At 36.0% G+C, this 15506-nt stretch overlaps 1 protein-coding gene across 1 annotated transcript in view; it reads left to right on the top strand.

Moving 5' to 3' along the window:
- The window catches only part of KLF12 (Kruppel like factor 12), a 460117-nt gene that overhangs the window by 303913 nt on the left and 140698 nt on the right, over window positions 1–15506 (top strand).

Genomic DNA, 15506 nt, shown 5'->3' with positions numbered 1-15506 from the left:
GTAGGCAAACACACTACATCCAAGGAAGTTCTGTGCAGAACGGCACAGAGGAGCCAGCAGATCCACTGCTGAGTAGAGCACAGTTTAGTAGAAAATAACCTCATATTTATATAGGTATATGCTTCAGTATTACTTAGTCCATATTTCTATATATCAAGTCATTTAATGTCAGAATTCAAATACCTAACTTTGCAAAATATTTTTACCTTCAAGTGCTCAGATAGAAAGTTCAATCTATAGTCAGCGTAACTGCTTGTGAGATGTAAATGTGTAAATCCCTTGTAGAGGTTAACCACTGTGAAATTTTTAAAAAGTGTATCAGGATGTTTCTTCTTTCAGTTGTTCAGACTGGAACTTAACTTGTCTGGCAATAATATAAAATTCCATGAAGTTCCAGTGGTTGGAACCTGATCGATCATTCACTTTTGAGTAATTTGTAAATTAAGTTGCCATTAAAGTAATTCTAAAGTTAGGTGTTTGGCTACAAATGTGTTATGTAGTTTGAGTTCTTATCTTCATACAAGTCTAAGTTATTATTTTAAATAGCCGGAAACCTCCATATGATAGAAATCATTCAAAATGCAGTATTAATATTTCCTTCTGGGGGTTAGAAGACAGAAAGATACTTTGTTATATGACTGTATGTAATAATACCAAGTTAATTATGTATGATAGACAGCTGATCATGAAGTTATTTTTCTTCTTCTAAGTTCTTTTTGCTTCATTTTTAAATAGAAGGAATTGTAATAATATCATGGTGTTGATTTTTTCTTCCCTCTATGAATCTAAAAACATAAGCCACCCTTCTATAGAGATGTAAAATGCCTATAATCATCAACTCATATGTGTGTATTTTGTCTCAGAGCCTAGAAATGACGATGGATTTAAGACTTAGAGTGCATTACTTTTTGCTTTGATACCATATTACTTCCGAGGCCCATAATTAAAATATGATGGGTGAATACATAAAACACTGCATTCGTGTAAAATATAGTAAACATAGTTGTTTTTGGTTCTTGTATAAGGTAGGATTCAGTGCATAGGAATAACATTTGGTCGTGAACTTGGAGAAATTTTTGCAAGCATACATTACAAAATTGTGCATTCATCTTTTGCAAGTTACTATTTTATCTGCTGTGAGTTTCTTCATAGCACATGACAAATTTCATCTTCCCAGTTTTACCACGTGAAAAATCTTGTGCTTTACAGCAGTCAGAGGTTTAAACTGCAAACTTGAGATCCAGACACTCTGCTTACCTGACAACCTTTTTTTTTTCTTTTTTTTTTTTTTTTTGGTGCTTTTATGGGCAAAGGCCAGGAAGTAGTCCTACCACCATCTTTGTGAGCAGGTAGAAGAAAAAGAAGTGAGTCTTTACATAGATTTTTCTTGAGTCAAACCTTCTTTGATATTACTAATACTTCTGATCCAAATGAGCTAATTGATTGAATAATAATAACATAACTAAGGCCACATTAGGTATTTATTTTCTTTTATAATTTACAGATGTGCTTTAAATTTTTTAAGAATTAGGAATTAACAACTAGAAAAATTATAACCTTGTGTATTACATTATATATGTGTATGTGTGTACGCCACAGAACCCAATCTTTTTTCAATAACACTTATGAAAAATATTGCTTTTATTGTGAAGGTGATTGATAAGGATTTTAACACTGTTCATGACCTGTTTTTACAATTTTCATGCTCTAATGAAGGAAACAAAAGAGATATCTCTTTTATTTGCCATTATTTTATGGGAGAGATTACTTTTATTTAAAGTTTACTGCCAAAATTTAATTTTCTGGAAAATTTATCTTTGCAGAAGAACTGTGTTAAGTAAGACTCATGCTGTAATTTGTTCTCTACATGAGTATATTTGTTAGTTTCATGCAGTGTTTTCTATTCAGTAGTTTCCTCATATCAAGAGTAAACATTTATATAACCATAAACACACTAAACTATAACGTGGATGTTAACAGCATGAGATTTGTGGTCAAGGTTGTATGGGTTAGAATCCTAGTTCCCTCACTTCCAGCTTTGGACTGGGCAGTAACTGGGCAAAGTTATTTAATTTCACTAATCTTCATTTTCTTCAGTGATAAAATGGGAATAAAAGTATATATCTTGGAAGATTATTGGGAAGATAAAGTAAGAGCTTATGTGTAAATGTCTAGCACTGATCAACTATCAATAAATGTTTGCAGTTATTTATCATTATTATATCCCCCCCCAAAAAATACCTGAAGCAATAACGTTCAGAAATTTTTTCTCTGTCGTATAAAAACAGAAAGTTGGAGGAAAAAAGACTTATTGAATTTAAAAGTGAAAAACTGATTCCAAGAAGTTGGTATAGAAATGCTTCTCAAAGTTGTTACAACAAATTATAAGGGATGAGAGTTTAGGATGAGAAATTGTCTGGAAAATCTCATACTTTCTATTTTTATTAATTTATATTAAGTTTTTATAATCCTCACATTCTACAAATATTGCTACAGCATTTTGTAAGTTTTTTTATTGTTTAATTGAGTAATTAGATGATGGTAAAATTGTCTAGTGGAGGAGGCCTGCCTACCTCACAGAATGAATAAAGGAGAGGGCATTTCAGTGATTCCTCACGTCTTTATTTTGCACATATGCACTGGGCACTGGGCCAGCAATGCAATGGCTGGGTGATAAAGGGGGCCCTATTTCCATTCTCAAATAGGACTTGTATATCTGGTATGGATGAGCAAAAGAAAATACAGTAGGGGAGTTGGTTTTTCAAAATGCTACTGATAAAAATACAAAACTAACTCATATAAATGTAGGTGGTTGTACTAGCTAATTACCTTTAAAGTTGGTATAACATATCTGGTCTGTGGTAGAGAAATAGATTACCTTACATGACACTACACAAGGGACTGTGAATGATTACATCTGTATCTAAAATAACATGAATTGAGTCATTTGTCCATTCAAGTATTTATTGAGCATCTCTTATGGATCAGGCATTTTATTGGCACCAGAGACATAGTGTTGAGCAAAACAGATGCTGTTTCTATCTGAGTGCTTGTAGTCTACTGGGAGATTTTGACATCAAACAGAAAAATCGTACAATTAACTGATAACTGTGGACAGAGTTGGGTTAAAATGTAGACCAGCCATAGATGTGCCTAGGGCAAAGAGTTTAATTATAACTGCAGAGAGAGAAAGTTGTATATGACAGAAGTATTTTCATACAGGGTGTTATATGTGGTCGGAAAAAATGTTTTTGCTGTGATGCTCAGAAAGAGGTGTTCGGGGCTCGGGAGTGTGGTGGGCTGGAACTTCCGCACGGTATGCTCGGATGTGAAAAAGCATTCTAATGAGGAGAGAACTCCAGCCTATCCAGTATTTATGGAATATGGTCTAAAGGAATGGCAAGTCGTCAGCTAGCCCAGGGCACCAACAGATCTCAGTTGGGTCTTGAATGTAATCTGTGATATGAAGGAAAATGGCATGATGTTCTGGAAGGCACAGTAAACACAGTGTAGACTAGAGCCATCAGAGGGGTGCTGTCAGAGAAGGTCTCCAGAGGAGGACATTTTTCTGCTTGATACAGGACAAAGTAGCAGTTAGCCCCTTGAAGTGATAGTGCTGGGGGGTAGAAGGCTCTCCACAGAACCTGAGACCTGTTATTTATAAACAAGACCCTAAAGGGATGATTTGACCTTGTAAAGGAATTTCAGTTCAGCCTGGGGAAGTTTTTGGTAGATTTCCCAGGAGATTTTCATTAGTTTTTACAGATATTTAGCAGCAGGAAGCATAGAAGGTCAAAACAAATCACAAGCAAAGTTGTTCTTCGTTTGTTATTGCCTTGATGGAAAAGTAGGCACTTTTATGGTTCTCTTTTCCTTCCTTCCTTTTGATCCCCTGTTAAGGTGAGGGAAAGAGTGTTTAAGAGAATGCAAGTGAAGAGAGCGTTTCACAGAGGGACTCATCAAATGTATCAAAAGCTTCTAAGGAGCCAAACAAAATGAGGACTAAGAATGGAGCATTTTGGGAGGATGGAGTTTACTGGTGACACTGTGTCAGTGGAGTGGTGGGGACAAAGGGCGGACTGAAGTGAGTTCATGTTCAGATGGGACGTGAGGCAGGGGCGACAAAGTCTAGACAACTCTTTGGAGTAGTTTTGCTGGAAGAGTTTTGGAGGAATGGCATGATAGCTGGAGAGGCATTTACGCTCTCAAGGGAGAATTTTAAAAGAGGCAGAAAGTATAGCATATTTGTATTCTGTCAAGAATAATCCAGTAGACAGTTGAAAATGGGTAATTCTAGAGAGAGAAGAATTACAGAAGCAAAATTGTTAATTGCACATTAGTTGCATGTATAATTTTGTGGAAGTAACCTGCATCTTGCAGTAATTAACCCAAATTCTAAAGACAATTTATTAGATTGACACAAGTTTTAGGAAAAAAGATACATAATGGAAAAGGAAAGAAAATGCAAAAAACAGCAGATAATGATCTTGGATTGACAATGAAAAGCAAACAGGAGTTCAGCAAAATGTGGGTTCCACTGAGAATTATAAAAACGATACCAGCATTAATATGAATATAAGATCAAACATTTCTCATTCACCACTTACTGGAATGTACAGAATAATTAAAAGAAAAAGGTAACCCCCAAATAATTTGTTGTTTAAAGACATTTGTATAATTGAATATTAATAGATATTACATTTCAGAAATGCAGAACACTTAAAGAGCAAGGCCGTAGCCAGTCTGTGACCATCCAACTAAAGAGCTTAAAAAAAAAAAAAAAAAAATGGATTTACTTTCTCCCTCCCATATGTGAGCTAGTCCTTTCTCCATGGAGCTAAAGGAACAGGTGATATCACCTTGATGCCCAGGAATGAGGCTCGAGCAAAGGGGTGATTGACCGATGGCTTTGAAACAGCCAGAACTGAAAAGCCAGCTGGGTATTTCACTGTTGCCCAGTTTTCTTCCCTGACCACTATTGCATCCTTCTTTGCTACTTTATGTAGATGGTCTGTTGGTCTGTCTTCTCCCCCTTTCCCCATATTGTCTTCTCCTTAGCCACCCAAACCCACTGGATGTCCCCGTGGCTGTAAAAAAGGAGATTGCCCAGCAGAAAAAGCTCAGCTCGTTTCCTATGCAACCACATTCTTTTTCCTGAAAATGCAACCCTGGCAGCCCAGCCTACCAGAAGTTTTACAAAACATATTTCTTGCATCAAGACTTTTTCTTATAATGATGTCATACTTGAAAAATAACTCATTATGGGTCATAAGTGCATTATTCCTGACTTCAAATATTTATAGGATAAGATCCTTGAGTTTAAAGTACTTTTTCCCCCCAGATGTCTGACGAGAGCCTGTTGTTACTGCTGTTAAGAAACCAGCAGCCATTTGGGCATGTCATTTCTTTTGTCATCTCCCTTAATGAAAGCGTGTTATTTTTCTATTATTTTTAGATGAAGTGAGGAATCTTCGAAAACTATACCTTATTCCCATAGCACTGGTTCAGGAATTTCAAAGGGCTGTGGCTGTGAGCAAATCTGAAATACTCAAACCCTATTTCTTCTTACAGGCTTTTGCTTTTCTCAGCAGCCCACAGAAAGAAGCCACAAGTGTATTTTTAGTCCTAGGCCATTTATACTTGTGAAGGGAAATCTGGTCATTGCAGTGATTGCTGCAGAGCTGGTTGGAGGTTATGACTGTAGCTCCTGACCATCTAATGCAACTGCAGTTTTGCTCCCATGAAACTCTCCATTTCAGATCTCTTTGTGTCGCCAGTTTTCTTCTGCTGTCAGCTTTCCCAACGTTGACGTTTGTGGTATCTCATTTCAGGTCCAGGTTCATTTTGTCACAGACTTGCTTCTCCTGTCTACCTTACACATGACTGTCCTCTTTTAGTTCACCATTCAATGGATTCCTGGTATCATCTGTCCATAGGACCAGAATAGTCCAGGGCAGCTGACTTATGCTCATGTATATGGTTGTCTTGGCTTCTTGAGTGATTGAACTACCACAGCTTCCTTTGGTAAATGTATTCTTCTACTTATGCTTAAGTATGATAACTACTAGATACAGATTCCTATTTTAAATCTGAATTTAATGTTTATTGACAAACCATCTAGTTACTCAATCTTTTATTGTTAATTTTTTAATGTTGCTTATTGGGAAGCAGGAATGGATGGTTGCTGAATTTTGGCTTATTATTCTTGAATTTAGATTTTGATAGGACTTGAGTGTTTTATTACTGTCAATATAAGACAGGAACATGTCAAATAGTGAGAAAGGCAGCCAGTACTTATGAAAAACTGAATTTTAAATAGGAGGTCAGAATATTTTATATAGATACGTTGGTCATTTGTTGTTTGTTTTTACCTGATTTTCAACAAGGAGTAGAAACTTATCTGTATTTTTTCACTTCTGGGCGCCCATAGGAAGTTGAATGGATTCCATCAAAAAAATGGCTTCTTTATTCTTCTTGTTTATCTGAAATACCCACAATCTGTCGACTCCTCTGTTTTGTCTGGCATAGACTGGGTTAGGTCTAAAATTTGATGATAATAACTGTCTTGAGAGAGGAGACAGAAATTGTATGTACTGTTCGAAGAGAATTAGCAGAAAAGAGAAAACTGTAAATGTAAACTGTAAAATGTCAAGGAATGAGTTTGGCTTTTCCCCCACACAGTTAAATAGTAAATAAAATTACAAAGGGGAAAAGAAGAGAAAAAAGTATGGCCTGCAGAGGGGATCCACATTAAGAGAGAGGTGATACTTCATTCAGAGATAGATATTATGTAAGGAAGCAAAGATAATAGACAGGAGACAAACCCATTCAATAGATAAAGTAGCTAAAGCAAGGGGTTACCAAAGTGGAATTTGTGTCCATTCTGTTATTAAGTGATACCTAGCACACCATTTTAATTTGTTAGGTCAAGTGCCTCCTAGGATAAAGTGGTCTAATTTATATTTAAATAGATAGATGCTTAAATGTGATATATTACTAGTATTTAGTCTAAGGTTAGTCTCTATATTCATTTTTCACCACACTTGAAAAGTTTTCTCTGATAATATTTAACACATTGAACATTAACATACTGTATCTTGAAATATAATATCTTTCCTTTCCTCTATAGTTTCCTTTTTTAAGAACAACTTTTTTCTCTCCTGAAGTCATGTTCTATTTAAATATAAAGCTTCTAATTTCAAATAGTACAGGTGCTGTTATGCTGCAAGGAAATTCTTATTTTACATATCAGATTGCAGATATTTATAGGATTCTTTTGATGATGTTTGGACTTATATACTCATTGCAAGAAACCTTTGGGTATTGGAGGGATATATCTATATATATAGAGAGATAGATATCTATCCTTATCTGGATATATCTATATAGATATAGTTATTTTTTGCAAATGGGCATTTTACCTAGTGAGTCTTAAGACCTGGAAAGAACAAATGAAAGAAGGAAGAATATAAGATCCAAAAGGGAAACTTGGTCTTAGAATCCTTGCCAGCACTGTTTTAAATTGACTTTTTAATTATTTATAACCCTCTGGCTGTGGTTTCTGTCTCCCGATTTTTTCTCACTCCCTCAACAATAATTCTTTTTCTATTCCAAGCTCTGTTACTATTTTCTCAGCCCCTTCTCTGCCCGTTCTCCATTGTTAATGGAGAATTTGATTAACTGTTCTTCCACTTTGTGTTCTTTAGAAAAGGACAAATTGATATTTGTCTTTCTTTCTAATAAATAAAAGAAGAGCTACCAATTTACAGAGTAATCGTCACGTACTCCATCTTTCCTCCAGCCACCTTCATGTGGGGAGAATGCTACTTTGATCATTGGCCAGTTGTATGTGTTTTTCATGACCAGGCGTCTTCACCATCGTTTTTCTTCATTTTATCAAGAAATATTTTTGGCCAGTTATACGGCCAGAAATGTCACTATGGCGATTTTTAAAATAACTTCTCTTAAAAGCCTGCTTTTTAGTGTACAATACACTAAAATGATACTGTTCACACTGTGAGTCGTTTTCCTATTGATGAATCTTGAAATCAGTTTATTAGCTTATAATCAGCATTTTAACAAAATTAAATAGGATGGAATTGATTAAGAAATATGAGACTATCACCCAAATAAGTATCATATCATGAAACTTTTACTTCCATACATGCAAATGCAATACTGTGTGTGTCTGTATACTGTCTGTGTACTGAGTCATATTGAAATACGTATTTCTTACTGTAGTTGCTGTCTAAAAAGTTTGAACGAGACTGCATGGAGTTCCGTCACCTTTAATTCAGATTCTTCCCTCTTCCTTTCTCTTTTTTTCCATCTCCCTCTCTAATACCCTTCTTGATTCCACCTTCTTTTCTTTACCCTCGCACTCTCCCCATCTCCCCTCCCTTCTGTCTTCTTTCTTCTTTCTTCTCCCAGGTGTCCTTCTCTCCACTCCTCCTTCCACCCTTCACCATTCTACTCTTCTTCTCACCTTCTATTTTCTTTCTTGACTTTTCTTCTTTTTCTCTTCTATATGTAACCAAATCACCTGTCCCAGAAGTGATGTATAGGCGCCCCTCTATTTGATCTAGCCTTTGTACTGCCATCTAGTGGTGGAATTTTAAAATAATGTGAACGGAAAGAGTTGGAGGAACTCTATGGAATCAAGTTATTTCTTCTGTGATTGCTCTCGGGTTTTCCCAGCTGGTTTAGGGTTGTCAGGGAGTGCAGTGAATATGCTCTTTTAAAGTGAAACTTGAACATGAATTTGAAACCTAACATATCTACTTTGTTTTAAGAAGCATCCCTTCTACTCACTTGTCCTACTTCCCATCCTGCACATTTGTATGTGACTTCTGTTTAGTAGAAGTAAAATGCTACTTTCTATGTATCTGTGCTTAGTTCTTTTTGTAACTGTGGATTGTGTTTGTTGGGTTAGTGGACGCACGTATATGCCGACTTGTGAACTATTAAGTTTTATTGAATGTCATAGAGAAAAAATAAAAAGAGAGTTATGTCTGGGACAGCAGGACTGCAGGAAGACAGAAAATAGGAGAATTTGGTGAAACTGATAACTGGGAGTAGCCCTTGGAGAATTCATCAGAGAACTGCCTTCTCAACAGCTAGGGACTTAGGAAAAGCTCAGTAGAAACGGAGTAGAATTCGAAAGATATTCCCATGGTATATGGGTTTCTCAGTTTCTCAGTGCGAGAAAGACCTAGTGGGACTGGGGTGACCTACAATAAGAATAAACTTGTCTGTTGACAAAAACTGTAGTTGCTTATATAATGCAGTATATATTATTATAAATCCTCACTCACAGGATAAAATAGGCTGACATCTCCCAAAATCCATCTGGGCCTCATTAGCTACAATTTTTTCAACACATTGCGTTGTGCCTGACACTAGTCAATGTTCAATAAATACTTAGTGAATGAACAAATGAATTAATTAATGTAGGTGCAGTGTTTTATATGAGGTGCTCAGTTAGAATGCCATGGCCAGTGCTGGTCTCTAGTCCTAAACCCTAAACATAAAAGGAACCTTCCCCTGTATGGTGAAGTAGAAGAAGCAACAACATAAAGTGGAAACCAGCAGGGTTCCTCATATCCCCACAGTGAGGATCCTACCACCCCTCCCCGCCAGGCTGTTGCCATTCCACTGAATATGTCTCATGTCTCAGCCAGCATTTCCATGGATTTTCATGATGACAACTCTCCCTTTATCCATGTAGTTGCCTTCTCCTGGACGGCCTTTTCTTTCTCTGGAAAAAGACCTGGTTCAGATGCCTTCTCTTCTAGAAAGACACATACCAAATTGTATTACAATTTATGCCATACATATACACATACACATAGATATACATATATGTAAAATATATTCTCTTGGCTCACTATATTTGGCTCAAATACATTATATATAATATAAAACTTTATTATAATGGTATCTATATCATGGCCTTACTGCTTTGTCCAGTGTCTGGCACACAATGAACAATAAATGTTTGCAGAATGAATGAATATCATTCCCAGAGCTGTTACTCTCTTATGTCAGTGGGCCATCTGTAATTCCCTGGTGTTTTTGAGTATATTGTTTCTTCTGTTTCCCAGGTTTGTTTTATTTCATTGCATTTAATATTGAAGAATAATATTTGGTGGTGCATTATAGGTGCTTGATATGATTTAGGTTTTAATGTTTTCTGGAGTTGAACCCCTGTGGGTGAGACATATTCTTATGGCTTCTGAACAGTCTTAATGAAAAGATATTGCTGTATGAAAATTACAGCCAGTTCTTATTTATTGTTTTACTCTCAGGTAAAATAGTTTACCTGTGAAACTAGGATAAATAATGGCTTTGATCGGATCTAGGCAATTAATAGAGTCTGTGAGGTTTCTTATGTAATAGTAATGCCAATTTCATTTCCCAGTCAGGGTGAAACAAATTACACCTCCTATCCCATTGCAGTTAACTGTGTCAGCATCACACTACCATTAAAATCTCAATAAAATCTGAAAACTGTGGAGTATGGATAATCCCACTATAAATTGTAATAAAAATTACCCCTCCAGACTCTGTATTCTCTCCATGAAGTTCATAGACACTGTCTCTTTGTACATAAAGTTTTATGAAATAAATCAACCAGTTCTCCTGTCCTTACCAGATAGCAAGCTGTTTTGATTTAAAAGCTGATAACGGTACAATCAGTTTTTGGTGTTTGCAGTGCATTTTAAAAACATAAGTTTCATCTAACAAACCTTAAGTAGAAGGAAAATGCTACTTTTATTTGCACTATGCACCGAATGTCTCTTTGTGAGAAAGAATAAATGACATTTTTACCATGGTGGGGCCCGTTTGTTGCAGCCATAAAACAAAGATTTCGTTTCTTTCCACCAATCTCTAATTTTAAAGGTATATTAAGCAAACCCAAGCACAAATCTAAAACAGCTTTGCTGAATTGCTTCAAATTTTCTGCGTTTAGAAGGAATTGTCAATTTCATGATTGCATTTTTGTCTCATCTGTGCTAAATCCAAGAGCTCCCTAATCATCTCTGGTGTGGCCTTTGTTAGGAGTAGATGTTTTGTCAGTCCTCTATAAACACAGAGCCCTTTAAAACAGAGGAAACCCTCCAGAGACTTAGGTTGTAAATCTGCAAAGAACATAAATTAGACTCTGGAGGAAGTCATATGTTATAATAAAGGTAAAGTAGGTAGCATTTGACGTGAAAGTTAAAGAAGCATAAGGCTTTGCTACTTGGAGTAGGCAGAAGTATTCCAGCCAAGGAAAAGAGTGAACAATGAGGACAGAGAATGAAGGGTACGTAAAGAATGAAGAATAGTGGAGCTTTACTGAATCTTAGGCTATAAGGCGCGCGCACACACACACACACACACACACACACACACACACGGCAATAGGGTATAACATATACATTGCATACGTGAATATACTATGAATTACTTATAGGGGAGGACCTGAGATTCTCCTTCTCTGAAAGAGAAAGGCTTTTAACTCTTAGTTTAGATGTACTTCTTACATCCTTTGTGAATATGACTCTTCCTGCTGTGTGTAGAGAGGAAATAGTGAATAAAAATGGCAAAAGAAAAATATAGGAGAGGTATATTTCTCAATTTTTATTTTTATAACTCATGTCCCCTGAAATGTTGTCTCAATAGATTTTTTTATGTATTCCCAATAGCCACAAAAACTGTAGCATTTCACTTTCTGTAGTTTTCCTTAGGAAAAGAAGTTACTGATTTTGCATTACCAATCTACAGATGCTCGAAACCCTCTGAGATTCTCATCTGCCAATCCCCCTGTCCAAATAGGAAATTCCCTTCATCTGTAGGTGGACTAAGGGCAAAAGAGTGGCAGCTAACAAAGGAGGTGTCAAAATTATTATTAAGATAAGAACTTGAAAAATCACAGCAAGGTCTTTTGGGATTGCAGTAAATAGGCTTACACAGCTCTTTAGTCCTTAGAGGTAATACTTTATTACAGCATAATAATTGCTTTTGAAATAATGACCATTAGTAATGAAGGAAATGCTGAATTATGGTTAGTCTATTTGAAGTAGGAGACAAAGTATGTAATAAATCTTGTATTTACTAAAAATCATTTAAATAATTAACCTTTATTGAACGCTTATATGTTCTTTGTGCTTTACATACATCAATCATCTTTAAGTCTTACAGTATAACCAGTGTATAGGTATTATTGCCTGTCTTTTACAGATAAGAAAACTGAGACTCATGTACCTTCCTCTACTTCTTATAAGGTCACAGCTTATTAGTGATAGAGCCTTGAATAAAATCACAACTTTTTAATACTTTTGCCATACTTTGCCATAATTAAAAAGGCATGCCTTAGTTATCTGGAGAATTTGTCAATATTAAATACCCCAATTTCATATTTTTTCAAATTAGGTACATTGTATTTTTAAATCATTTTATTTTTGTCAAGGTGTAAAATGTTACATATGAAATTATCTATATATAAAATCAAGTATGGGCCTCCCTGGTGGCGCAGTGGTTGAGAATCTGCCTGCCAATGCAGGGGACACGGGTTCGAGCCCTGGTCTGGGAGGATCCCACATGCCGCGGAGCAACTAGGCCCGTGAGCCACAACTACTGAGCCTGCGTGTCTGGAGCCTGTGCTCCGCAACAAGAGAGGCCGCAATAGTGAGAGGCCCGCGCACCGCGATGAAGAGTGGCCCCCGCTTGCCGCAACTAGAGAAAGCCCTCGCACAGAAACGAAGACCCAACACAGCCAAAAATAAAATAAATAAATAAATAAATAAAAATTAAAAACAAAACAAAACAAAAATAAAAAAACAGACAATGCTATACACTCTTAAACTTTAAAATTAAAAATAAAATCAAGTAGTATGTATATGAATTGCATGAGGTAATTCCATGTTGCTAAATATTGACATTATGGTACCATTATGTACTTCCATTTTCTCCAGCATCTCGCAGCATTGAAAACAACAGCCTCGAGCTATAGGTTAACATTTCCTAGGTGCAGGGCAATTTTGTCAAAGTGTGGTTCACTGAGTTTCAGAGATCGACATCTGTGTCATTTTTCGACATATCTGGTTCCTGCCTGGAGCTCTCGTGAGCAGGGAATTGGTTAGACAGACATATACAACACAGCTGTGACTGTTCTGTCTTGCCTCGCTCTGGTAGTGGTTATTTTCTGAAAAACACAAGGGGAAACTACAAAATAAAGATACAGCCAGCGTTTATTAGTATCGTTATAATTATATTTATTTTTCTTAGATTAATGAGTTCAATAAAATTCTGAGCACTAGCCAATAGCTAATAATCATTACAACATTACAGCTTTAGAATTATCCTAGCTTATGTAGCAGCTGTTCCAAAATGCCTTCTTTTGAATTGGAAAATAAATTCCATAAAATGTGTGTTTGGTTAACAGAGAATAGCTTCAAAGTAAGATCTGACATTTTCCAGTTTTTGTGTCAGTTTCTCTTCAGAGTCTCATATACTATTTTTCTGTGTTTCTGTATCAATAGTTCTCTTACTGTTTTATGAAGTTTAGCAGAGAGTAAAATATCTTGTATGCTTTCCAAAATTGATTGGTATCATGATACGTGCTAGCAAGTAGATATTAAATATTTTCCAGCATATTCTCGAAGTCATGGTTGTCATGGAACATGACCCATTTCTCATCTAACAAATGGGCACTAACTGGTGAGCCCTTGCTTCCTGGCATCGTTGTGCCCATTGGTATGATCTACAGTAATCAAGGTACTATATACATCCAATTTATTACCTCATTATTTACCTTGCAAGTAGGACAACTTATTAACAGGCCCCTTTATTTCCTTCCTTGGCCAGTTGTGATCATTCTTCATGTTAATCACCACAATAAGCCCCTCACACTTAAAAAGTAAACCCTTTTTCAGCTGTAACTTAAACTAGTTTTACCTATAGAATTTTGCATGATCTGATATAAGTGGAAAGTTACAACTTTTTCAGTTCATAAGTCTAAATAAGCCACTGAATGGTTTATAGTGATCTTTCAGTGTCATGCTCTGTATTTTTAATTATAATTATGGTAAACACTGAGACTAGAGTTATGCTTAATCAGCAGGAGTAAGCTGTCACACTCAGACTCTACTTGTTAACACTACTTATTCCATACCTCATTCCAGAGACCATATAAGGAATATTGGCCATGTTATTACTATTCAGCCAGTGGGTGGTTTATTTAGAGGGGCTTTGCATATTTGTAAGGTACAGGGTGCAGTGGTCATCTCTTATCTGGGCATGTTAGAATGCATTCAAAGAAGAGCTTGGAACTGTACCTTATTTAAGCATGTATATATAGATATAAATACATGAGACGTATGTATGTATATATATTCATATTATAAAATGATACCACCTAGAAACTGTTGTATTTAATACTTTGTAAACTAAATGAAATTAGTTGACTCATTATATAAACTTATTGAATTTTTTTCCCTATATTGTACCATTTAAATAAGGGGAAAAGTCTTCATATTTATGAATTATTGAATGAATATGATGAGTATAAAAACCATTTATTTTCTTTCTTGCTTTCTTTTTCTTTTACCAAAACTAAATAAATTTGAACTACCAGATATAAATTTTAAAAAATATTAATTCTTATTTGTTTACACTTTTGCCTTACCCAGGAATTATCCAATGTATTCCTTTCCATTCACTTACTCATTTGATTAATGCACATTTATGATTCAGCCACAAGTTCAATGCACAGACAATGCCCACAAGAAGTGCATAGTCAAGTGGATGAAGGAGACAAGCATAGTGAGACAAGTGCTGTAATACAGATAAGTGTAGACTCACAGTGATATATCATAAAGGAGCACGAAGCTGGGGGGTTGGAAGGGGGTGGTCATGACTTCAGGAGAAGGGTGTTTCTCAGAGGAAAGTGTTACTTATATTATCCACATAAATGAGGAAGGAAAGGCAATTAAAAAAAAAAAGATGCAACGTCCTGGAAATATGAAAGAGCATACTGCGTCCTGGTAGGTAGGGAGATTATACAAGTAGATAGGTTGGTATGGTTCAAGTGAAGGGTGTTTGTCAGAAATGGAAATGGGGTTCCAGGGGTATCCATGGATCTGGTCATCACAGCCCTGGTATGCCAAACTAAAGAGTCTGTATTTACCAAACACCTATTAGGGAGACAGACTTGTAAGTAGATGGGAGTAACATTGGTAATTTTCAAATTTGTGGATGAAGGACTGAAATAGTGACAATAAAGGAAAGGAGAAAAGTTAGGAGGCTATTTTGGGAAGCCACGTAAGAATTCCCAAAGGCCATTGCGGAGGCAGTATGAATTGGACATCTGATGGACAGAACTCATTGCCCAAATGGATGTCAAGGATGAAGGAAAAAATAAATCTAGGCTAGTTCCCAGGTTCTTGTTTTGGCAATGTTGAGAAAATTCTTCAGTGGAACAATATATGAATTGAAAGATTGTACTGAGAATTTTACCCAGA

Source organism: Balaenoptera musculus, chromosome 18, assembly GCF_009873245.2.
Source record: "Balaenoptera musculus isolate JJ_BM4_2016_0621 chromosome 18, mBalMus1.pri.v3, whole genome shotgun sequence".
Lineage (NCBI taxonomy): Eukaryota > Metazoa > Chordata > Mammalia > Artiodactyla > Balaenopteridae > Balaenoptera > Balaenoptera musculus.
This window is presented reverse-complemented; position numbering and strand designations above follow the sequence as displayed.